The sequence below is a fragment of the Ambystoma mexicanum genome, chromosome 4q, assembly GCF_040938575.1.
Source record: "Ambystoma mexicanum isolate Mex_15411 chromosome 4q, UKY_AmexF1_1, whole genome shotgun sequence".
Lineage (NCBI taxonomy): Eukaryota > Metazoa > Chordata > Amphibia > Caudata > Ambystomatidae > Ambystoma > Ambystoma mexicanum.
In genome coordinates this window covers 528,210,917-528,228,994 of record NC_090928.1, presented here as the reverse complement: position 1 = coordinate 528,228,994, position 18,078 = coordinate 528,210,917, and the positions used below count along the sequence as shown (strand labels likewise).

The 18,078-nt window shown below is 38.4% G+C and overlaps 11 non-coding genes across 11 annotated transcripts; all 11 read left to right on the top strand.

Moving 5' to 3' along the window:
- The first annotated feature begins 253 nt into the window (after positions 1 to 253).
- TRNAK-CUU (transfer RNA lysine (anticodon CUU)) lies at positions 254 to 326 on the top strand. The gene has a single exon. It is a non-coding gene; the product is annotated as a tRNA-Lys (tRNA).
- Positions 327 to 758: 432 nt separating this feature from the next.
- On the top strand, positions 759 to 831 carry TRNAK-CUU (transfer RNA lysine (anticodon CUU)). Its single transcript has one exon. It is a non-coding gene; the product is annotated as a tRNA-Lys (tRNA).
- Positions 832 to 1,263: 432 nt separating this feature from the next.
- TRNAK-CUU (transfer RNA lysine (anticodon CUU)) lies at positions 1,264 to 1,336 on the top strand. The gene has a single exon. It is a non-coding gene; the product is annotated as a tRNA-Lys (tRNA).
- A 1,783-nt stretch (positions 1,337 to 3,119) lies between these two features.
- Positions 3,120 to 3,192, top strand: TRNAK-CUU (transfer RNA lysine (anticodon CUU)). Its single transcript has one exon. It is a non-coding gene; the product is annotated as a tRNA-Lys (tRNA).
- Positions 3,193 to 3,624: 432 nt separating this feature from the next.
- On the top strand, positions 3,625 to 3,697 carry TRNAK-CUU (transfer RNA lysine (anticodon CUU)). The gene has a single exon. It is a non-coding gene; the product is annotated as a tRNA-Lys (tRNA).
- A 432-nt stretch (positions 3,698 to 4,129) lies between these two features.
- Positions 4,130 to 4,202, top strand: TRNAK-CUU (transfer RNA lysine (anticodon CUU)). The gene has a single exon. It is a non-coding gene; the product is annotated as a tRNA-Lys (tRNA).
- A 432-nt stretch (positions 4,203 to 4,634) lies between these two features.
- Positions 4,635 to 4,707, top strand: TRNAK-CUU (transfer RNA lysine (anticodon CUU)). The gene has a single exon. It is a non-coding gene; the product is annotated as a tRNA-Lys (tRNA).
- A 4,799-nt stretch (positions 4,708 to 9,506) lies between these two features.
- Positions 9,507 to 9,579, top strand: TRNAK-CUU (transfer RNA lysine (anticodon CUU)). Its single transcript has one exon. It is a non-coding gene; the product is annotated as a tRNA-Lys (tRNA).
- A 2,786-nt stretch (positions 9,580 to 12,365) lies between these two features.
- Positions 12,366 to 12,438, top strand: TRNAK-CUU (transfer RNA lysine (anticodon CUU)). The gene has a single exon. It is a non-coding gene; the product is annotated as a tRNA-Lys (tRNA).
- Positions 12,439 to 15,227: 2,789 nt separating this feature from the next.
- On the top strand, positions 15,228 to 15,300 carry TRNAK-CUU (transfer RNA lysine (anticodon CUU)). Its single transcript has one exon. It is a non-coding gene; the product is annotated as a tRNA-Lys (tRNA).
- Positions 15,301 to 16,318: 1,018 nt separating this feature from the next.
- On the top strand, positions 16,319 to 16,391 carry TRNAK-CUU (transfer RNA lysine (anticodon CUU)). The gene has a single exon. It is a non-coding gene; the product is annotated as a tRNA-Lys (tRNA).
- The last annotated feature ends 1,687 nt before the right edge of the window (positions 16,392 to 18,078 follow it).

Sequence of the window (18,078 nt, the reverse complement as noted above, 5' to 3'; positions counted from 1 at the left end):
TACTATAAAATAAAGTGGAGAAAACACAAATAAGACTTTTTTCCACACAGGTTTAATCGGCTATTTCCTGATATTCTTTAATGCGTTCTGATATTGACTGGTAATTGTGTTTGATACTTTCTTAGACTATTTCTGCCTCTGGCTGATGTGTATTTTCTTTCCAAACTCCACCAGAGCCTATGATTACACAGCATCCTATCTGTGGAAAACGGCAGTGCAGGGATAGGGAAGAAAACTATAGGCGTCCAAAAGAGCCCGGCTAGCTCAGTCGGTAGAGCATGAGACTCTTAATCTCAGGGTCGTGGGTTCGAGCCCCACGTTGGGCAAAAACAACTAAAACTTTAGTGCTTTTTGACCAAAAAAATAGAAATTGAAAGTCTCTTTACAATATTTGCAATATTTTCATTGTTAACATGCAATATATGAATGCATGTCTGGATGATGTGTAATGGGGCAATACCACACCTTAATGTATTCACTGTAAAAGAAAAAGTATGTATCATCTTACTATAAAATAAAGTGGAGAAAACACAAATAAGACTTTTTTCCACACAGGTTTAATCGGCTATTTCCTGATATTCTTCAATGTGTTCTGATATTGACTGGTAATTGTGTTTGATACTTTCTTAGACTATTTCTGCCTCTGGCTGATGTGTATTTTCTTTCCAAACTCCACCAGAGCCTATGATTACACAGCATCCTATCTGTGGAAAGCGGCAGTGCAGGGATAGGGAAGAAAACTATAAGCATCCAAAGGAGCCCGGCTAGCTCAGTCGGTAGAGCATGAGACTCTTAATCTCAGGGTCGTGGGTTCGAGCCCCACGTTGGGCGAAAACAACTAAAATTTTAGTGCTTTTTGACCAAAAAAATAGAAATTGAAAGTCTCTTTACAATATTTGCAATATTTTCATTGTTAACATGCAATATATGAATGCATGTCTGGATGATGTGTAATGGGGCAATACCACACCTTAATGTATTCACTGTAAAAGAAAAAGTATGTATCATCTTACTATAAAATAAAGTGGAGAAAACACAAATAAGACTTTTTTCCACACAGGTTTAATCGGCTATTTCCTGATATTCTTCAATGCGTTCTGATATTGACTGGTAATTGTGTTTGATACTTTCTTAGACTATTTCTGCCTCTGGCTGATGTGTATTTTCTTTCCAAACTCCACCAGAGCCTATGATTACACAGCATCCTATCTGTGGAAAACGGCAGTGCAGGGATAGGGAAGAAAACTATAGGCGTCCAAAGGAGCCCGGCTAGCTCAGTCGGTAGAGCATGAGACTCTTAATCTCAGGGTCGTGGGTTCGAGCCCCACGTTGGGCGAAAACAACTAAAACTTTAGTGCTTTTTGACCAAAAAAATAGAAATTGAAAGTCTCTTTACAATATTTGCAATATTTTCATTGTTAACATGCAATATATGAATGCATGTCTGGATGATGTGTAATGGGGCAATACCACACCTTAATGTATTCACTGTAAAAGAAAAAGTATGTATCATCTTACTATAAAATAAAGTGGAGAAAACACAAATAAGACTTTTTTCCACACAGGTTTAATCGGCTATTTCCTGATATTCTTCAATGCGTTCTGATATTGACTGGTAATTGTGTTTGATACTTTCTTAGACTATTTCTGCCTCTGGCTGATGTGTATTTTCTTTCCAAACTCCACCAGAGCCTATGATTACACAGCATCCTATCTGTGGAAAGCGGCAGTGCAGGGATAGGGAAGAAAACTATAGGCATCCAAAGGAGCCCGGCTAGCTCAGTCGGTAGAGCATGAGGCTCTTAATCTCAGGGTCGTGGGTTCGAGCCCCACGTTGGGCGAAAACAACTAAAATTTTAGTGCTTTTTGACCAAAAAAATAGAAATTGAAAGTCTCTTTGCAATATTTTCATTGTTAACATGCAATATATGAATGCATGTCTGGATGATGTGTAATGGGGCAATACCACACCTTAATGTATTCACTGTAAAAGAAAAAGTATGTATCATCCTACTATAAAATAAAGTGGAGAAAACACAAATAAGACTTTTTTCCACACAGGTTTAATCGGCTATTTCCTGATATTCTTCAATGCGTTCTGATATTGACTGGTAATTGTGTTTGATACTTTCTTAGACTATTTCTGCCTCTGGCTGATGTGTATTTTCTTTCCAAACTCCACCAGAGCCTATGATTATTCAGCATCCTATCTGTGGAAAACGGCAGTGCAGGGATAGGGAAGAAAACTATAGGCATCCAAAGGAGCCCGGCTCGCTCGGTCGGTAGAGCATGAGACTCTTAATCTCAGGGTCGTGGGTTTGAGCCCCACGTTGGGCGAAAACAACTAAAATTGTAGTGCTTTTTGACCAAAAAAATACATCCTATCTGTGGAAAACGGCAGTGCAGGGATAGGGAAGAAAACTATAGGCATCCAAAAGAGCCCGGCTAGCTCAGTACGTAGAGCATGAGACTCTTAATCTCAGGGTCGTGGGTTCGAGCCCCACGTTGGACGAAAACAACTAAAATTGTAGTGCTTTTTGACCAAAAAAATACATCCTGTCTGTGGAAAACGGCAGTGCAGGGATAGGGAAGAAAACTATAGGCATCCAAAAGAGCCCGGCTAGCTCAGTACGTAGCGCATGAGACTCTTAATCTCAGGGTCGTGGGTTCGAGCCCCACGTTGGGCGAAAACAACTAAAATGTTAGTGTTTTTTGACCAAAAAAATAGAAATTGAAAGTCTCTTTACAATATATGCAATATTTTGATTGTTAACATGCAATATATGAATGCATGTCTGGATGATGTGTAATGGGGCAATACCACACCTTAGTGTATTCACTGTAAAAGAAAAAGTATGTATCATCTTACTATAAAATAAAGTGGAGAAAACACAAATAAGACTTTTTTCCACACAGGTTTAATCGGCTATTTCCTGATATTCTTTAATGCGTTCTGATATTGACTGGTAATTGTGTTTGATACTTTCTTAGACTATTTCTGCCTCTGGCTGATGTGTATTTTCTTTCCAAACTCCACCAGAGCCTATGATTACACAGCATCCTATCTGTGGAAAACGGCAGTGCAGGGATAGGGAAGAAAACTATAGGCGTCCAAAGGAGCCCGGCTAGCTCAGTCGGTAGAGCATGAGACTCTTAATCTCAGGGTCGTGGGTTCGAGCCCCACGTTGGGCAAAAACAACTAAAACTTTAGTGCTTTTTGACCAAAAAAATAGAAATTGAAAGTCTCTTTACAATATTTGCAATATTTTCATTGTTAACATGCAATATATGAATGCATGTCTGGATGATGTGTAATGGGGCAATACCACACCTTAATGTATTCACTGTAAAAGAAAAAGTATGTATCATCTTACTATAAAATAAAGTGGAGAAAACACAAATAAGACTTTTTTCCACACAGGTTTAATCGGCTATTTCCTGATATTCTTCAATGCGTTCTGATATTGACTGGTAATTGTGTTTGATACTTTCTTAGACTATTTCTGCCTCTGGCTGATGTGTATTTTCTTTCCAAACTCCACCAGAGCCTATGATTACACAGCATCCTATCTGTGGAAAGCGGCAGTGCAGGGATAGGGAAGAAAACTATAAGCATCCAAAGGAGCCCGGCTAGCTCAGTCGGTAGAGCATGAGACTCTTAATCTCAGGGTCGTGGGTTCGAGCCCCACGTTGGGCGAAAACAACTAAAATTTTAGTGCTTTTTGACCAAAAAAATAGAAATTGAAAGTCTCTTTACAATATTTGCAATATTTTCATTGTTAACATGCAATATATGAATGCATGTCTGGATGATGTGTAATGGGGCAATACCACACCTTAATGTATTCACTGTAAAAGAAAAAGTATGTATCATCTTACTATAAAATAAAGTGGAGAAAACACAAATAAGACTTTTTTCCACACAGGTTTAATCGGCTATTTCCTGATATTCTTCAATGCGTTCTGATATTGACTGGTAATTGTGTTTGATACTTTCTTAGACTATTTCTGCCTCTGGCTGATGTGTATTTTCTTTCCAAACTCCACCAGAGCCTATGATTACACAGCATCCTATCTGTGGAAAACGGCAGTGCAGGGATAGGGAAGAAAACTATAGGCGTCCAAAGGAGCCCGGCTAGCTCAGTCGGTAGAGCATGAGACTCTTAATCTCAGGGTCGTGGGTTCGAGCCCCACGTTGGGCGAAAACAACTAAAACTTTAGTGCTTTTTGACCAAAAAAATAGAAATTGAAAGTCTCTTTACAATATTTGCAATATTTTCATTGTTAACATGCAATATATGAATGCATGTCTGGATGATGTGTAATGGGGCAATACCACACCTTAATGTATTCACTGTAAAAGAAAAAGTATGTATCATCTTACTATAAAATAAAGTGGAGAAAACACAAATAAGACTTTTTTCCACACAGGTTTAATCGGCTATTTCCTGATATTCTTCAATGCGTTCTGATATTGACTGGTAATTGTGTTTGATACTTTCTTAGACTATTTCTGCCTCTGGCTGATGTGTATTTTCTTTCCAAACTCCACCAGAGCCTATGATTACACAGCATCCTATCTGTGGAAAGCGGCAGTGCAGGGATAGGGAAGAAAACTATAGGCATCCAAAGGAGCCCGGCTAGCTCAGTCGGTAGAGCATGAGACTCTTAATCTCAGGGTCGTGGGTTCGAGCCCCACGTTGGGCGAAAACAACTAAAATTTTAGTGCTTTTTGACCAAAAAAATAGAAATTGAAAGTCTCTTTACAATATTTGCAATATTTTCATTGTTAACATGCAATATATGAATGCATGTCTGGATGATGTGTAATGGGGCAATACCACACCTTAATGTATTCACTGTAAAAGAAAAAGTATGTATCATCTTACTATAAAATAAAGTGGAGAAAACACAAATAAGACTTTTTTCCACACAGGTTTAATCGGCTATTTCCTGATATTCTTCAGTGCGTTCTGATATTGACTGGTAATTGTGTTTGATACTTTCTTAGACTATTTCTGCCTCTGGCTGATGTGTATTTTCTTTCCAAACTCCACCAGAGCCTATGATTACACAGCATCCTATCTGTGGAAAACGGCAGTGCAGGGATAGGGAAGAAAACTATAGGAATCCAAAGGAGCCCGGCTAGCTCAGTCGGTAGAGCATGAGACTCTTAATCTCAGGGTCGTGGGTTCGAGCCCCACGTTGGGGGAAAACAACTAAAATTGTAGTGCTTTTTGACCAAAAAAATAGAAATTGAAAGTCTCTTTGCAATATTTTGATTGTTAACATGCAATATATGAATGCATGTCTGGATGATGTGTAATGGGGCAATACCACACCTTAATGTATTCACTGTAAAAGAAAAAGTATGTATCATCTTACTATAAAATAAAGTGGAGAAAACACAAATAAGACTTTTTTCCACACAGGTTTAATCGGCTATTTCCTGATATTCTTCAATGCGTTCTGAAATTGACTGGTAATTGTGTTTGATACTTTCTTAGACTATTTCTGCCTCTGGCTGATGTGTATTTTCTTTCCAAACTCCACCAGAGCCTATGATTACACAGCATCCTATCTGTGGAAAACAGCAGTGCAGGGATAGGGAAGAAAACTATAGGCATCCAAAGGAGCCCGGCTAGCTCAGTCGGTAGAGCATGAGACTCTTAATCTCAGGGTCGTGGGTTTGAGCCCCACGTTGGGCGAAAACAACTAAAATTTTAGTGCTTTTTGACCAAAAAAATAGAAATTGAAAGTCTCTTTACAATATTTGCAATATTTTCATTGTTAACATGCAATATATGAATGCATGTCTGGATGATGTGTAATGGGGCAATACCACACCTTAATGTATTCATTGTAAAAGAAAAATTATGTATCATCTTACTATAAAATAAAGTGGAGAAAACACAAATAAGACTTTTTTCCACACATGTTTAATCGGCTATTTCCTGATATTCTTCAATGCGTTCTGATATTGACTGGTAATTGTGTTTGATACTTTCTTAGACTATTTCTGCCTCTGGCTGATGTGTATTTTCTTTCCAAACTCCACCAGAGCCTATGATTACACAGCATCCTATCTGTGGAAAGCGGCAGTGCAGGGATAGGGAAGAAAACTATAGGCATCCAAAGGAGCCCGGCTAGCTCAGTCGGTAGAGCATGAGACTCTTAATCTCAGGGTCGTGGGTTCGAGCCGCACGTTGGGCGAAAACAACTAAAATTTTAGTGCTTTTTGACCAAAAAAATACATCCTATCTGTGGAAAACGGCAGTGCAGGGATAGGGAAGAAAACTATAGGCATCCAAAGGAGCCCGGCTAGCTCAGTCGGTAGAGCATGAGACTCTTAATCTCAGGGTCGCCACGTTGGGTGAAAACAACTAAAATTTTAGTGCTTTTTGACCAAAAAAATAGAAATTGAAAGTTTCTTTACAATATTTGCAATATTTTGATTGTTAACATGCAATATATGAATGCATGTCTGGATGATGTCTAATGGGGCAATACAACACCTTAATGTATTCACTGTAAAAGAAAAAGTATGTATCATCTTACTATAAAATAAAGTGGAGAAAACACAAATACGACTTTTTTCCACACAGGTTTAATCGGCTATTTCCTGATATTCTTCAATGCGTTCTGATATTGACTGGTAATTGTGTTTGATACTTTCTTAGACTATTTCTGCCTCTGGCTGATGTGTATTTTCTTTCCAAACTCCACCAGAGCCTATGATTACACAGCATCCTATCTGTGGAAAACGGCAGTGCAGGGATAGGGAAGAAAACTATAGGCATCCAAAGGAGCCTGGCTAGCTCGGTCGGTAGAGCATGAGACTCTTAATCTCAGGGTCCTGGGTTCGAACCCCACGTTGGGCAAAAACAACTAAAATTGTAGTGCTTTTGACCAAAAAAATACATCCTATCTGTGGAAAACAGCAGGGCAGGGATAGGGAAGAAAACTATAGGCATCCAAAGGAGCCCGGCTAGCTCAGTCGGTAGAGCATGCTACTCTTAATCTCAGGGTCGTGGGTTCAAACCCCACGTTGGGGGAAAACAACTAAAATTTTAGTGCTTTTTGACCAAAAAAATAGAAATTGAAAGTCTCTTTACAATATTTGCAATATTTTCATTGTTAACATGCAATATATGAATGCATGTCTGGATGATGTGTAATGGGGCAATACCACACCTTAATGTATTCACTGTAAAAGAAAAGTATGTATCATCTTACTATAAAATAAAGTGGAGGAAACACAAATAAGACTTTTTTCCACACAGGTTTAATCGGCTATTTCCTGATATTCTTCAATGCGTTCTGATATTGACTGGTAATTGTGTTTGATACTTTCTTAGACTATTTCTGCCTCTGGCTGATGTGTATTTTCTTTCCAAACTCCACCAGAGCCTATGATTACACAGCATCCTATCTGTGGAAAGCGGCAGTGCAGGGATAGGGAAGAAAACTATAGGCATCCAAAGGAGCCCGGCTAGCTCAGTCGGTAGAGCATGAGACTCTTAATCTCAGAGTCGTGGGTGCGAGCCCCACGTTGGGCGAAAACAACTAAAATTTTAATGCTTTTTGACCAAAAAAATAGAAATTGAAAGTCTCTTCACAATATTTGCAATATTTTGATTTTTAACATGCAATATATGAATGCATGTCTGGATGATGTGTAATGGGGCAATACCACACCTTAATGTATTCACTGTAAAAGAAAAAGTATGTATCATCTTACTATAAAATAAAGTGGAGAAAACACAAATAAGACTTTTTTCCACACAAGTTTAATAGGCTATTTCCTGATATTCTTCAATGCGTTCTGATATTGACTGGTAATTGTGTTTGATACTTTCTTAGACTATTTCTGCCTCTGGCTGATGTGTATTTTCTTTCCAAACTCCACCAGAGCCTATGATTACACAGCATCCTATCTGTGGAAAACAGCAGTGCAGGGATAGGGAAGAAAACTATAGGCATCCAAAGGAGCCCGGCTAGCTCAGTCGGTATAGCATGAGACTCTTAATCTCAGGGTCGTGGGTTTGAGCCCCACGTTGGGCGAAAACAACTAAAATGTTAGTGCTTTTTGACCAAAAAAATAGAAATTGAAAGTCTCTTTACAATATTTGCAATATTTTCATTGTTAACATGCAATATATGAATGCATGTCTGGATGATGTGTAATGGGGCAATACCACACCTTAATGTATTCACTGTAAAAGAAAAATTATGTATCATCTTACTATAAAATAAAGTGGAGAAAACACAAATAAGACTTTTTTCCACACATGTTTAATCGGCTATTTCCTGATATTCTTCAATGCGTTCTGATATTGACTGGTAATTGTGTTTGATACTTTCTTAGACTATTTCTGCCTCTGGCTGATGTGTATTTTCTTTCCAAACTCCACCAGAGCCTATGATTACACAGCATCCTATCTGTGGAAAACGGCAGTGCAGGGATAGGGAAGAAAACTATAGGCGTCCAAAGGAGCCCGGCTAGCTCAGTCGGTAGAGCATGAAACTCTTAATCTCAGGGTCGTGGGTTCGAGCCCCACGTTGGGCGAAAACAACTAAAACTTTAGTGCTTTTTGACCAAAAAAATAGAAATTGAAAGTCTCTTTACAATATTTGCAATATTTTCATTGTTAACATGCAATATATGAATGCATGTCTGGATGATGTGTAATGGGGCAATACCACACCTTAATGTATTCACTGTAAAAGAAAAAGTATGTATCATCTTACTATAAAATAAAGTGGAGAAAACACAAATAAGACTTTTTTCCACACAGGTTTAATCGGCTATTTCCTGATATTCTTCAATGCGTTCTGATATTGACTGGTAATTGTGTTTGATACTTTCTTAGACTATTTCTGCCTCTGGCTGATGTGTATTTTCTTTCCAAACTCCACCAGAGCCTATGATTACACAGCATCCTATCTGTGGAAAGCGGCAGTGCAGGGATAGGGAAGAAAACTATAGGCATCCAAAGGAGCCCGGCTAGCTCAGTCGGTAGAGCATGAGACTCTTAATCTCAGGGTCGTGGGTTCGAGCCCCATGTTGGGCGAAAACAACTAAAATTTTAGTGCTTTTTGACCAAAAAAATAGAAATTGAAAGTCTCTTTACAATATTTGCAATATTTTCATTGTTAACATGCAATATATGAATGCATGTCTGGATGATGTGTAATGGGGCAATACCACACCTTAATGTATTCACTGTAAAAGAAAAAGTATGTATCATCTTACTATAAAATAAAGTGGAGAAAACACAAATAAGACTTTTTTCCACACAGGTTTAATCGGCTATTTCCTGATATTCTTCAGTGCGTTCTGATATTGACTGGTAATTGTGTTTGATACTTTCTTAGACTATTTCTGCCTCTGGCTGATGTGTATTTTCTTTCCAAACTCCACCAGAGCCTATGATTACACAGCATCCTATCTGTGGAAAACGGCAGTGCAGGGATAGGGAAGAAAACTATAGGAATCCAAAGGAGCCCGGCTAGCTCAGTCGGTAGAGCATGAGACTCTTAATCTCAGGGTCGTGGGTTCGAGCCCCACGTTGGGCGAAAACAACTAAAATTGTAGTGCTTTTTGACCAAAAAAATAGAAATTGAAAGTCTCTTTGCAATATTTTCATTGTTAACATGCAATATATGAATGCATGTCTGGATGATGTGTAATGGGGCAATACCACACCTTAATGTATTCACTGTAAAAGAAAAAGTATGTATCATCCTACTATAAAATAAAGTGGAGAAAACACAAATAAGACTTTTTTCCACACAGGTTTAATCGGCTATTTCCTGATATTCTTCAATGCGTTCTGATATTGACTGGTAATTGTGTTTGATACTTTCTTAGACTATTTCTGCCTCTGGCTGATGTGTATTTTCTTTCCAAACTCCACCAGAGCCTATGATTACACAGCATCCTATCTGTGGAAAACGGCAGTGCAGGGATAGGGAAGAAAACTATAGGCATCCAGCGGAGTCCGACTAGCTCAGTCGGTAGAGCATGAGACTCTTAATCTCAGGGTCGTGGGTTCGAGCCCCACGTTGGGCGAAAACAACTAAAATTGTAGTGCTTTTTGACCAAAGAAATACATCCTATCTGTGGAAAACGGCAGTGCAGGGATCGGGAAGAAAACTATGGGCTTCCAAAGGAGCCCGGCTTGCTCAGTCGGTAGCGCATGAGACTCTTAATCTCAGGGTCGTGGGTTCGAGCCCCACGTTGGGCGAAAACAGCTAAAATTATAGTGCTTTTTGACCAAAAAAATAGAAATTGAAAGTCTCTTTACAATATTTGCAATATTTTGATTGTTAACATGCAATATATGAATGCATGTCTGGATGATGTGTAATGGGGCAATACCACACCTTAATGTATTCACTGTAAAAGAAAAAGTATGTATCATCCTACTATAAAATAAAGTGGAGAAAACACAAATAAGACTTTTTTCCACACAGGTTTAATCGGCTAATTCCTGATATTCTTCAATGCGTTCTGATATTGACTGGTAATTGTGTTTGATACTTTCTTAGACTATTTCTGCCTCTGGCTGATGTGTATTTTCTTTCCAAACTCCACCAGAGCCTATGATTACACAGCATCCTATCTGTGGAAAACGGCAGTGCAGGGATAGGGAAGAAAACTATAGGCATCCAAAGTAGCCTGGCTAGCTTGGTCGGTAGAGCATGAGACTCTTAATCTCAGGGTCCTGGGTTCGAACCCCACGTTGGGCAAAAACAACTAAAATTGTAGTGCTTTTGACCAAAAAAATACATCCTATCTGTGGAAAAGGGCAGGGATAGGGAAGAAAACTATAGGCATCCAAAGGAGCCCGGCTAGCTCAGTCGGTAGAGCATGCTACTCTTAATCTCAGGGTCGTGGGTTCAAACCCCACGTTGGGGGAAAACAACTAAAATTTTAGTGCTTTTTGACCAAAAAAATAGAAATTGAAAGTCTCTTTACAATATTTGCAATATTTTCATTGTTAACATGCAATATATGAATGCATGTCTGGATGATGTGTAATGGGGCAATACCACACCTTAATATATTCACTGTAAAAGAAAAGTATGTATCATCTTACTATAAAATAAAGTGGAGGAAACACAAATAAGACTTTTTTCCACACAGGTTTAATCGGCTATTTCCTGATATTCTTCAATGCGTTCTGATATTGACTGGTAATTGTGTTTGATACTTTCTTAGACTATTTCTGCCTCTGGCTGATGTGTATTTTCTTTCCAAACTCCACCAGAGCCTATGATTACACAGCATCCTATCTGTGGAAAGCGGCAGTGCAGGGATAGGGAAGAAAACTATAGGCATCCAAAGGAGCCCGGCTAGCTCAGTCGGTAGAGCATGAGACTCTTAATCTCAGAGTCGTGGGTGCGAGCCCCACGTTGGGCGAAAACAACTAAAATTTTAATGCTTTTTGACCAAAAAAATAGAAATTGAAAGTCTCTTCACAATATTTGCAATATTTTGATTTTTAACATGCAATATATGAATGCATGTCTGGATGATGTGTAATGGGGCAATACCACACCTTAATGTATTCACTGTAAAAGAAAAAGTATGTATCATCTTACTATAAAATAAAGTGGAGAAAACACAAATAAGACTTTTTTCCACACAAGTTTAATAGGCTATTTCCTGATATTCTTCAATGCGTTCTGATATTGACTGGTAATTGTGTTTGATACTTTCTTAGACTATTTCTGCCTCTGGCTGATGTGTATTTTCTTTCCAAACTCCACCAGAGCCTATGATTACACAGCATCCTATCTGTGCAAAACAGCAGTGCAGGGATAGGGAAGAAAACTATAGGCATCCAAAGGAGCCCGGCTAGCTCAGTCGGTAGAGCATGAGACTCTTAATCTCAGGGTCGTGGGTTTGAGCCCCACGTTGGGCGAAAACAACTAAAATGTTAGTGCTTTTTGACCAAAAAAATAGAAATTGAAAGTCTCTTTACAATATTTGCAATATTTTCATTGTTAACATGCAATATATGAATGCATGTCTGGATGATGTGTAATGGGGCAATACCACACCTTAATGTATTCACTGTAAAAGAAAAATTATGTATCATCTTACTATAAAATAAAGTGGAGAAAACACAAATAAGACTTTTTTCCACACATGTTTAATCGGCTATTTCCTGATATTCTTCAATGCGTTCTGATATTGACTGGTAATTGTGTTTGATACTTTCTTAGACTATTTCTGCCTCTGGCTGATGTGTATTTTCTTTCCAAACTCCACCAGAGCCTATGATTACACAGCATCCTATCTGTGGAAAGCGGCAGTGCAGGGATAGGGAAGAAAACTATAGGCATCCAAAGGAGCCCGGCTAGCTCAGTCGGTAGAGCATGAGACTCTTAATCTCAGGGTCGTGGGTTCGAGCCCCACGTTGGGCGAAAACAACTAAAATTGTACTGCTTTTTGACCAAAAAAATACATCCTATCTGTGGAAAACGGCAGTGCAGGGATAGGGAAGAAAACTATAGGCATCCAAAGGAGCCCGGCTAGCTCAGTCAGTAGAGCATGAGACTCTTAATCTCAGGGTCGTGGGTTTGAGCCCCACGTTGGGTGAAAACAACTAAAATTTTAGTGCTTTTTGACCCAAAAAATAGAAATTGAAAGTCTCTTTACAATATTTGCAATATTTTCATTGTTAACATGCAATATATGAATGCATGTCTGGATGATGTGTAATGGGGCAATACCACACCTTAATGTATTCACTGTAAAAGAAAAATTATGTATCATCTTACTATAAAATAAAGTGGAGAAAACACAAATAAGACTTTTTTCCACACATGTTTAATCGGCTATTTCCTGATATTCTTCAATGCGTTCTGATATTGACTGGTAATTGTGCTTGATACTTTCTGAGACTATTTCTGCCTCTGGCTGATGTGTATTTTCTTTCCAAACTCCACCAGAGCCTATGATTACACAGCATCCTATCTGTGGAAAGCGGCAGTGCAGGGATAGGGAAGAAAACTATAGGCATCCAAAGGAGCCCGGCTAGCTCAGTCGGTAGAGCATGCGACTCTTAATCTCAGGGTCGTGGGTTCGAACCCCACGTTGGGCGAAAACAACTAAAATTTTAGTGCTTTTTGACCAAAAAAATAGAAATTGAAAGTCTCTTTACAATATTTGCAATATTTTCATTGTTAACATGCAATATATGAATGCATGTCTGGATGATGTGTAATGGGGCAATACCACACCTTAATGTATTCACTGTAAAAGAAAAGTATGTATCATCTTACTATAAAATAAAGTGGAGGAAACACAAATAAGACTTTTTTCCACACAGGTTTAATCGGCTATTTCCTGATATTCTTCAATGCGTTCTGATATTGACTGGTAATTGTGTTTGATACTTTCTTAGACTATTTCTGCCTCTGGCTGATGTGTATTTTCTTTCCAAACTCCACCAGAGCCTATGATTACACAGCATCCTATCTGTGGAAAGCGGCAGTGCAGGGATAGGGAAGAAAACTATAGGCATCCAAAGGAGCCCGGCTAGCTCAGTCGGTAGAGCATGAGACTCTTAATCTCAGAGTCGTGGGTGCGAGCCCCACGTTGGGCGAAACCAACTAAAATTTTAATGCTTTTTGACCAAAAAAATAGAAATTGAAAGTCTCTTTACAATATTTGCAATATTTTGATTGTTAACATGCAATATATGAATGCATGTCTGGATGATGTGTAATGGGGCAATACCACACCTTAATGTATTCACTGTAAAAGAAAAAGTATGTATCATCTTACTATAAAATAAAGTGGAGAAAACACAAATAAGACTTTTTTCCACACAGGTTTAATAGGCTATTTCCTGATATTCTTCAATGCGTTCTGAAATTGACTGGTAATTGTGTTTGATACTTTCTTAGACTATTTCTGCCTCTGGCTGATGTGTATTTTCTTTCCAAACTCCACCAGAGCCTATGATTACACAGCATCCTATCTGTGGAAAACAGCAGTGCAGGGATAGGGAAGAAAACTATAGGCATCCAAAGGAGCCCGGCTAGCTCAGTCGGTAGAGCATGAGACTCTTAATCTCAGGGTCGTGGGTTTGAGCCCCACGTTGGGCGAAAACAACTAAAATTTTAGTGCTTTTTGACCAAAAAAATAGAAATTGAAAGTCTATTTACAATATTTGCAATATTTTCATTGTTAACATGCAATATATGAATGCATGTCTGGATGATGTGTAATGGGGCAATACCACACCTTAATGTATTCATTGTAAAAGAAAAATTATGTATCATCTTACTATAAAATAAAGTGGAGAAAACACAAATAAGACTTTTTTCCACACATGTTTAATCGGCTATTTCCTGATATTCTTCAATGCGTTCTGATATTGACTGGTAATTGTGTTTGATACTTTCTTAGACTATTTCTGCCTCTGGCTGATGTGTATTTTCTTTCCAAACTCCACCAGAGCCTATGATTACACAGCATCCTATCTGTGGAAAGCGGCAGTGCAGGGATAGGGAAGAAAACTATAGGCATCCAAAGGAGCCCGGCTAGCTCAGTCGGTAGAGCATGACACTCTTAATCTCAGGGTCGTGGGTTCGAGCCGCACGTTGGGCGAAAACAACTAAAATTTTAGTGCTTTTTGACCAAAAAAATACATCCTATCTGTGGAAAACGGCAGTGCAGGGATAGGGAAGAAAACTATAGGCATCCAAAGGAGCCCGGCTAGCTCAGTCGGTAGAGCATGAGACTCTTAATCTCAGGGTCGCCACGTTGGGTGAAAACAACTAATATTTTAGTGCTTTTTGACCAAAAAAATAGAAATTGAAAGTTTCTTTACAATATTTGCAATATTTTGATTGTTAACATGCAATATATGAATGCATGTCTGGATGATGTCTAATGGGGCAATACAACACCTTAATGTATTCACTGTAAAAGAAAAAGTATGTATCATCTTACTATAAAATAAAGTGGAGAAAACACAAATACGACTTTTTTCCACACAGGTTTAATCGGCTATTTCCTGATATTCTTCAATGCGTTCTGATATTGACTGGTAATTGTGTTTGATACTTTCTTAGACTATTTCTGCCTCTGGCTGATGTGTATTTTCTTTCCAAACTCCACCAGAGCCTATGATTACACAGCATCCTATTTGTGGAAAACGGCAGTGCAGGGATAGGGAAGAAAACTATAGGCATTCAAAGGAGCCCGGCTAGCTCAGTCGGTAGAGCATGAGACTCTTAATCTCAGGGTCGTGGGTTCGAGCCCCACGTTGGGCGAAAACAACTAAAATTGTAGTGCTTTTTGACCAAAAAAATACATCCTATCTGTGGAAAGCGGCAGTGCAGGGATAGGGAAGAAAACGTTGGGCGAAAACAACTAAAATTTTCGTGCTTTTTGACCAAAAAAATAGAAATTGAAAGTCTCTTTACAATATTTGCAATATTTTCATTGTTAACATGCAATATATGAATGCATGTCTGGATGATGTGTAATGGGGCAATACCACACCTTAATGTATTCACTGTAAAAGAAAAAGTATGTATCATCTTACTATAAAATAAAGTGGAGAAAACACAAATAAGACTTTTTTCCACACAGGTTTAATCGGCTATTTCCTGATATTCTTCAATGCGTTCTGATATTGACTGGTAATTGTGTTTGATACTTTCTTAGACTATTTCTGCCTCTGGCTGATGTGTATTTTCTTTCCAAACTCCACCAGAGCCTATGATTACACAGCATCCTATCTGTGGAAAACGGCAGTGCAGGGATAAGGAAGAAAACTATAGGCATCCAAAGGAGCCCGGCTAGCTCAGTCGGTAGAGCATGAGACTCTTAATCTCAGGGTCGCCACGTTGGGTGAAAACAACTAAAATTTTAGTGCTTTTTGACCAAAAAAATAGAAATTGAAAGTTTCTTTACAATATTTGCAATATTTTGATTGTTAACATGCAATATATGAATGCATGTCTGGATGATGTCTAATGGGGCAATACAACACCTTAATGTATTCCCTGTAAAAGAAAAAGTATGTATCATCTTACTATAAAATAAAGTGGAGAAAACACAAATACGACTTTTTTCCACACAGGTTTAATCGGCTATTTCCTGATATTCTTCAATGCGTTCTGATATTGACTGGTAATTGTGTTTGATACTTTCTTAGACTATTTCTGCCTCTGGCTGATGTGTATTTTCTTTCCAAACTCCACCAGAGCCTATGATTACACAGCATCCTATTTGTGGAAAACGGCAGTGCAGGGATAGGGAAGAAAACTATAGGCATTCAAAGGAGCCCGGCTAGCTCAGTCGGTAGAGCATGAGACTCTTAATCTCAGGGTCGTGGGTTCGAGCCCCACGTTGGGCGAAAACAACTAAAATTGTAGTGCTTTTTGACCAAAAAAATACATCCAATCTGTGGAAAGCGGCAGTGCAGGGATAGGGAAGAAAACGTTGGGCGAAAACAACTAAAATTTTCGTGCTTTTTGACCAAAAAAATAGAAATTGAAAGTCTCTTTACAATATTTGCAATATTTTCATTGTTAACATGCAATATATGAATGCATGTCTGGATGATGTGTAATGGGGCAATACCACACCTTAATGTATTCACTGTAAAAGAAAAAGTATGTATCATCTTACTATAAAATAAAGTGGAGAAAACACAAATAAGACTTTTTTCCACACAGGTTTAATCGGCTATTTCCTGATATTCTTCAATGCGTTCTGATATTGACTGGTAATTGTGTTTGATACTTTCTTAGACTATTTCTGCCTCTGGCTGATGTGTATTTTCTTTCCAAACTCCACCAGAGCCTATGATTACACAGCATCCTATCTGTGGAAAACGGCAGTGCAGGGATAGGGAAGAAAACTATAGGTATCCAAAGGAGCCCGGCTAGCTCAGTCGGTAGAGCATGAGACTCTTAATCTCAGGGTCGTGGGTTCGAGCCCCACGTTTGGGGAAAACAACTAAAATTTTAGTGCTTTTTGACCAAAAAAATAGAAATTGAAAGTCTCTTTACAATATTTGCAATATTTTCATTGTTAACATGCAATATATGAATGCATGTCTGGATGATGTGTAATGGGGCAATACCATAACTTAATGTATTCACTGTAAAAGAAAAAGTATGCATCATCTTACTATAAAATAAAGTGGAGAAAACACAAATAAGACTTTTTTCCACACAGGTTTAATCGGCTATTTCCTGATATTCTTCAATGCGTTCTGATATTGACTGGTAATTGTGTTTGATACTTTCTTAGACTATTTCTGCCTCTGGCTGATGTGTATTTTCTTTCCAAACTCCACCAGAGCCTATGATTACACAGCATCCTATCTGTGGAAAGCGGCAGTGCAGGGATAGGGAAGAAAACTATAGGCATCCAAAGGAGCCTGGCTAGCTCAGTCGGTAGAGCATGAGACTCTTAATCTCAGGGTCGTGGGTGCGAACCCCACGTTGGGCGAAAACAACTAAAATTTTAGTGCTTTTTGACCAAAAAAATAGAAATTGAAAGTCTCTTTACAATATTTGCAATATTTTGATTGTTAACATGCAATATATGAATGCATGTCTGGATGATTTGTAATGGGGCAATACCACACCTTAATGTATTCACTGTAAAAGAAAAAGTATGTATCATCTTACTATAAAATAAAGTGGAGAAAACACAAATAAGACTTTTTTCCACACAGGTTTAATCGGCTATTTCCTGATATTCTTCAATGCGTTCTGATATTGACTGGTAATTGTGTTTGATACTTTCTTAGACTATTTCTGCCTCTGGCTGATGTGTATTTTCTTTCCAAACTCCACCAGAGCCTATGATTACACAGCATCCTATCTGTGGAAAACGGCAGTGCAGGGATAGAGAAGAAAACTATAGGCATCCAAAGGAGCCTGGCTAGCTCAGTCGGTAGAGCATGAGACTCTTAATCTCAGGGTCGTGGGTGCGAGCCCCACGTTGGGCGAAAACAACTAAAATTTTATTGCTTTTTGACCAAAAAAATAGAAATTGAAAGTCTCTTTACAATATTTGCAATATTTTCA